General features: G+C 40.4%; 1 long non-coding RNA gene across 1 annotated transcript; it reads left to right on the forward strand.

Moving 5' to 3' along the window:
- The first annotated feature begins 921 nt into the window (after positions 1 to 921).
- Positions 922 to 2,553, forward strand: LOC109558665 (uncharacterized). The gene is made up of 2 exons (XR_011566525.1): positions 922 to 1,324; positions 1,746 to 2,553. It is a non-coding gene; the product is annotated as an uncharacterized lncRNA (long non-coding RNA).
- Positions 2,554 to 7,262: the final 4,709 nt, after the last annotated feature.

Raw genomic sequence — 7,262 nt, forward strand, 5'->3', positions numbered from 1 at the left:
GAGGCTCATAACTCCACAAGGCCAACTTAGATGTGTGAATCTCCTTTACGCCCAGAATGACTTCTGCATTGACCAGTTCAGCAGATGTAACACAGGATCATAGAATCTCAAGAGAGGAGCTGGGCTTGAATGTTCCATGGTCTATTATAAGCTACAATTTTCTTGCCAATTGGTAAGCTAACCTCCCTTGAGCTATCTTCTGCCCGGCAGAGTCATCGAGATTCTTACCTTCTTTATGCTGACATATATCCTTCTAAAAATCCCTGTATTACCTGAAACAAATCAAGTGAATGTCTAGTCTTTGAACCCACAATAATTTAGCTCAGAGTTCTCACGTTTTCCAAATCTTCTCTTCTCTGCAAATGTTTAACCATCTGCAAATGTTTAAACCCTCCTTCTGAAATGACTTCCAGTTGCTGCAGCTTCTCTGCCTGCCCCCCTCATCTATCCTCTCTAAAGTTCTCAGTCCTACCTCCTCACCTCCAACAACCAGCATCAAAAAGAAGCACATCAGACAGCTGCCCATTCTAAGCATGTGCTTTGTATCTCCAGCATAAACAGAAGGCTTTTATGAAACCAAACATGTACCTTCTTTTCACTCTTTTGAATGACCAGAGTAGAGATTTTTCTTCCTAATCAGTACCATGGCTCCCAAAGATTGTTAGAACCAAGCTCATGAAGAATGAACGCAAAAGAATGATTATGGTCTTGAAGGGAACATGATGAGTCTTCTTTTGATCTCCTGACCACCCATCTTCACTGGGTAAAATAAACAAAGGTATTGACTCATTTCAATTTACTTAGCTGGTACTTGGAAAATAAGTATCTGAAAGAATATGTCAATGTTTTTATGTATATTCAGTTTTTGACTGCAAGTCCAGATGGCTCAGTGGTAAAGAATCTGCCTGCAATTGCAGGAGATGGTAGTCCAACCCCTGGGTCAGCAAGATCACCTGGAGAAGGAAATGGAAACCCACTCCAGCATTCTTGCCTGGCGGGCCACAGTCCAAGGGGTTGCAAAAGTCGGACGTGACTTATCAGTTAAACCACAACAACAGAAAACCTAATAACTGCATAAACCATAGGATATTACTGAACGCTGGCATCTAAAGCTGGATGCATTAGAAAGGTCTATGCTTTTGTTTTTGTTTTCCACTCAAGGTTAGAATCTGTGATTCTGCCTCCAGAATTCTGCTTGGCATTTTCACATAACTGTGTTCAAGACAGAAAGTTCTGAAAATAATGGAGCCACCAGCAGACTTCCCCTCCCATCTCAGTCAGCATGGAGGCACCAGGCCAGTCTGAGCTATAGAGAAGCAAGGAAGTGAGTTTCTGGCAAGGGAGGTCATGACCAGGGAAAGCGTCTGCTTCATTGTGTTCAGAATATTTTAAAAAATAGAGCTTTATTTTATTCTAAAAGTTAATACATAATTATTTAGAAACTTTGTGGAAAAAAAGTTTTCCCAATGCCATGGCCCAAAGTTGTTTTTCAGTGTACTATTTTAACACTGTTCTAATCGTACTGTACAGAGTGAATTTTTTCCTTTTTTTTTTCATTTAACATGGTTATTTTAAAGCTCTATGGTTTTTGAGAAACAGGTACCATTTTGAAATAAAATATTATAGAAGCCAAAGGAAGCAAGATGGGACAGTGGAAAGAGGGCTGGCTCAGGAGTGAGGAGAACATGCTTGTGGCCGGGGCCCTGGTACTAATCCATCACTGTATTCCTGTTTCCTCGAAATAGAGAACTGTGTTTCCTTAGTTCCCGCATTTCCAAGTCTTCAAGATCATGAGAGCTGTACCTTTGAGACACCCAAGCACGCTGTCCAGATGCTGACTCAACTCAGAAGGTCAGGACCACAGAGACAAGCAGACAGGTGAACTGGAGGTTACCACCGAATGAACTGAATGCCTGATACATAATAACGTAAGATATCATACATAATATGTACTACATGACATTAATGTAATACCAGTCCTTCTCATTTTTCAGTGGAAGTCAGAAAGCTGCATGTTAATGTGAAATTATTCACTTTTTAAACATGGGCTGATGCTGAAGGTCTGATGCTGAAGCTGAATCTGCAGAGTCATTGGAAAAGACCTTGATGCTGGGAAAGATTGAAGCCAAAAGGAGAAGGGGGCAGCAGAGAATGAGATGGTCGGATGACATCACTGACTCAGTGGACATGAATTTAGGCAAAATCCAAGGGATAGTGAAGGTCAGGGAAACCGGGCATGCTGCAGCCCATGGGGTCGCAAAGTCAGATATGACTTAGCAACTGAACAATAACAAAACATGGGCACATAATTTGCAAAACAAAATACTTTAGAAGCCAAACAAAACATGTCTATTAAATGCAGTCTGCAACTCTGGCTAAACTAGTGGCCAACTTGAGCAACACCAGGTAAAAAGATGTACAGGTATATCATAGAGGAGTGCTAAGAACAGCTGCTTATAAGACATTTTGGCTACACCGCTACTGTGTTATTAGAATCCATCTAAAATATCGACTGTTTATATTAATGGTGAATAAATATAGTCTATGATTCTATCATCTCTAGTGTTTTACATTGATGGTAACTGATAATTACTTCCCACCGCTGTTTCCAAAACACCCCGGGGTAGGAGCTGAGCTTTGATGTGCTCTTTTGAATACATGTATGCTCTACGGGAAACATCTGAGACAGGACCCTGCTAGGCCATGTCTCCTTTCATATGTGTGTTTCATGTTCATGATTTTTTGTGGTTCAAAATCAAGTCCTGCGTCTTTTGTCTCAATCATTCCGGGTAAGGACAAAATGAAAATGAAAAAGTCTTATGAAATGAAAAATGATGAAAGTCTTAGACAGGCGTTCCCTTGAGAAAGAACCGCCACCGCAAGTAGTTTGCTCTCTTCTCACACTGATGTTGCATCTTTAATCTCTCCTTTTCAGAGAGACAATGAATGATCAACGTCACCAGTCACCGCGGGCCTTCGCGCTCTGTGGTTTAGACTCCCACTAGCTGAGAGCAGGGCAGAAAGAGGATCTGACAACTTTGAACTTTCTATGTGATTTTTGCCTTCGCCACAGTTGTTATTAGGGTTCTAAAAAGGCAACAGCTCCCTACAAGAACATCGAGTTTCTAAATGATTCATCTTCTCACAGACCTTGATATTTAATCCAGGTGTAGGAATAAACAGTAGCCCTTGGGTCCTCTCCTCGGGGCTTGGAAAGGCTTCAGTGAAATTCTATAGCAAAAGGCCCCCGTGCTTCCCCTGACTTTCTTTGTTCTACCAACTTTTTATCTCTGAAAAGCAGAGGGATTTCCTTTGGGGATTAAGCTGAGGAAACAATTTAAGGTAGCGATAGTGTTTCATTAGCATCATGAGACGCAAAAATATCCTGAAGTCAATTCAACAAGCAGCTCTTTGCCCCGATCTTAGAAGGTTCCCCCTGTATATCGAGCAGAGAGGATCACAATCCCTTGCCTCAGTGAGGCTTCTCATCCTCTGATCTGGCCTCACCAATATCTTGGACAAACCGTAGTGGTTTTTTGAGTAAGGCAGAGAGGTGTCTCACCTGAATGCGATACATGCCTTTTTTTTTTTACTTTTTCATTTTAAACTTTTTACCCATTTTATTTTACTAACATGAACTCATTTTGAAATATGGCTGATTGACGTTGTTGTACAGCAGAAACTGGGCCCTCCCTGGTGGCTTAGTCGGTAAAGAGTCCGTCTGTAATGCACAAGACCTGGGTTTGATCCCTGGGTCAGGAAGATCCCTTGGAGAAGAAAACGGCAACCCACTCCAGTACTCTTGCCTGGAGAATCCCATGGACAGAGGAGCCTGGTAGGCTATACAGTCCGTGGGCTTGCAAAAGAGTCGCACACAACTTAGTGACTAAACCACCACCACACCAGAAACTAAAACAACATTGCAAAGCAAGTTTATTCCAATAAAAAAATAAAAGGAAATGGAACATTCCAAAAAAAAGATAACGTAGAATAAAATTTTAAACACACACATGAAATGAATAGGTCCTATTCTCATCCTGATGTGCCCTGGTTTTGAGTCACTGAACAGAGATAGAAGACCAAGACAGATGATTACTTTTCTTAATGACAGACCTTAGAAGCTTCTGTTCAAAGAATGATGTGCAAGTGAAGAGTTTCCTGTTCACAGAAGGCCAGTGCGTACTCTACAGATTGCTCCTCCTCACACTTCTTATTCCAAACCCGGAGTCTGCAGAAGGATGAGGATAAAACCGTAAAAGAAAAGGATTTGTGTCAAAAGCTACTAATGCTAGCCTGACATATCCATCTCCTGTCAACACAGAGCTAGATAAAAAGTACATACTTAGCTGCTATTCAAAGAGCCACTGAAAAAAAACCTTGAAATAAACAGCATATATCACATTCTATTAGATTTCTCAAAATTTTACATTCTGATTGATGCCTGACATTTACTTTAAAAATGTTCAGTAGTGGTAACCTGAATGAACAGATTTTAAACTAACCATAAAATAACCGCGCTTGTATTAATTACTCTTGAAGCCCTAAAGTAATTTGTTTTTATTAATTACTTTTGAAGTAAAACAAGTTTTATTCTCTTTTGGTTAATGATTAACCTCAACATTTTTCAAAGTGCCAACTATTTTTTTCACATTTCCTTATCTAACTTTGTTATATTTTCCTTTTACTTATTATGATCACTCTTTACATTTTAGGGAGACATTTGGTTCATACTTTCATTATTTTGGCTCAGTTTAGTTCAGTCACTCAGTCATGTCCGACTCTTTGCGACCCCATGAATCGCAGCACACCAGGCCTCCCTGTCCATACAACTCCTGGAGTTCACTCAAACTCACGTCCATGGCGTCGGTGATGCCATCCAGCCATCTCATCCTCTGTCATCCCTTTTTCCTCCTGCCCCCAATCCCTCCCAGCATCAGAGTCTTTTCCAATGAGTCAACTCTTCGCATGAGGTGGCCAAAGTACTGGAGTTTCAGCTTTAGCATCATTCCTTTGAAGGAAATCCCAGGGCTGATCTCCTTTAGAATGGACTGGTTGGATCTCCTTGCAGTCCAAGGGATTCTCAAGAGTCTTCTCCAACACCAAAGTTCAAAAGCATCAATTCTTCGGCGCTCAGCTTTCTTCACAGTCCAACTCTCACATCCATACATGACCACTGGAAAAACCATAGCCTTGACTAGACAGACCTTTGTTGGCAAAGTAATGTCTCTGCTTTTCAATATGCTATCTAGGTTGGTCATAACTTTTCTTCCAAGGAGTAAGCGTCTTTTAATTTCATGGCTGCAGTCACCATCTGCAGTGATTTTGGAGCCCCCCAAAATAAAGTCTGACACTGTTTCCACTGTTTCCCCATCTATTTCCCATGAAGTGATGGGACCAGATGCTGTGATCTTAGTTTTCTGAATGTTGAGCTTTAAGCCAACTTTTTCACTCTCCTTTTTCACTTTCATCAAGAGGCTTTTTAGTTCCTCTTCACTTTCTGCCATAAGGGTGGTTTCATCTGCATATCTGAGGTTATTGATATTTCTCCCGGTAATCTTGATCCAAGCTTGTGCTTCTTCCAGCCCAGTGTTTCTCATGATGTACTCTGCATAGAAGTTGAATAAGCAGGGTGACAATATACAGCCTTGATGTACTCCTTTTCCTATTTGGAACCAGTCTGTTGTTCCATGTCCAGTTCTAACTGTTGCTTCCTGACCTGCATATAGGTTTCTCAAGAGGCAGGTCAGGTGGTCTAGTATTCCCAGCTCTTTAAGAATTTTCCACAATTTATTGTGATCCACACAGTCAAAGGCTTTGGCATAGTCAATAAAGCAGAAATAGATGTTTTTCTGGAACTCTCTTGCTTTTTCCATGATCCAGCGGATGTTGGCAATTTATCTCTGGTTCCTCTGCCTTTTCTAAAACCAGCGTGAACATCTGGAAGGTTTTGTCTCATCTAATTTGACATATCGCATATCTACTTGTATTTAAAAATACTCTTCACTACATTTGGGAGTTTACTGTCTGGCCTGAATGTTATTCAGTTAAGTTTTCTTTTTCATATTTTCTGATTAGTAAATCTGATTTTATGATTTACTCTCTGGATATATGGAATACAGAGTTGTGACTTACTTTTGTGTTACAGTATGTGGTCAATATTTGTATAAAATATACTTGGGCAAAAAACCAAACTTGGTTATATTTCAATATAATTTTCACACATATGTTAAATCTGCTGTATTAATTTTGTATCACTCTGTGTCATGTGGATTAACTAAATTCTACTTATGAACTGTTGATATTCCTTATTACATTATGTATTGTATTTCTGCCAATTTTTTCTATTCATGTACTTTATAAACTTAGAAGTTTAAGGTGATTGAGTTATTTTTCCTACAGCTTTGGGTTGTGAAATCTACCTTATTATGAGAAGAATTTCAAATCAGAGGCTTTATTTTTAATATTAATAGAAACATGCTTGAGATTGGGTCCAAAAGAAACTGCAGCTGATGGACTTTGCAAACAAGAAGTAGTTATACACACCCTTCCCACCCCCATTAACCTCTGCCTCTTGGCAAGCCATTGACCTATTTTCCTAGTAAGGCCAGGCTACCATTGTGTTATCTGGCTGAGTCACAGTTGGGGCTTATAAAGGACAACCTGGTAATTACACTGTGTTCCTAGATTCAATGTACATCCATAAATCCTCTGGTGCATGAAGTCTAAGATCTTGTGACTTGCTAAGGCAGCATACTGTATAAGCCATCAGGGAAAATGAAGCATATAGTGCATTGATGTAATTCCACTTATCTACTACAGACCTGTTTTTATCATTAAATTTGCTCATAAATTGAGCACAATTATTTGTCAGTAAACTCCAAATATTTAAATTTTTTTCTTTAGCAGCCAAATATTTCTACCCGGGGGCAGACGGTTTATCTTCCAATCCTGTTGCATGGTCTGGATACTCAAGATGGCTGTTCTCTTGCTCTCTGTACACCCCCTGTTCCATCAGTCCCTGCCTCCCCTACACCCCACGCACACGAACGTCTTTTCTCTGCCCTAGCTAGTACTTGTTCTAATCCTTAGGCCAGAAAGTCTCCACCCACCAGTTTATTAAAAGGAAACATCAGCCCTCATGATGCTGGTTAAACTGAGGGGGCTGTGAGGGATGTGGCTCAGCTGCTGGTTTCCCTGGTAACTGATAAGCCAATAAGGGGGAATCATCCCCCCTATAAATGGGAGCCTCCTTCTGCTCTGGG

The sequence above is a fragment of the Bos indicus genome, chromosome 5 (assembly GCF_029378745.1).
Source record: "Bos indicus isolate NIAB-ARS_2022 breed Sahiwal x Tharparkar chromosome 5, NIAB-ARS_B.indTharparkar_mat_pri_1.0, whole genome shotgun sequence".
NCBI lineage: Eukaryota > Metazoa > Chordata > Mammalia > Artiodactyla > Bovidae > Bos > Bos indicus.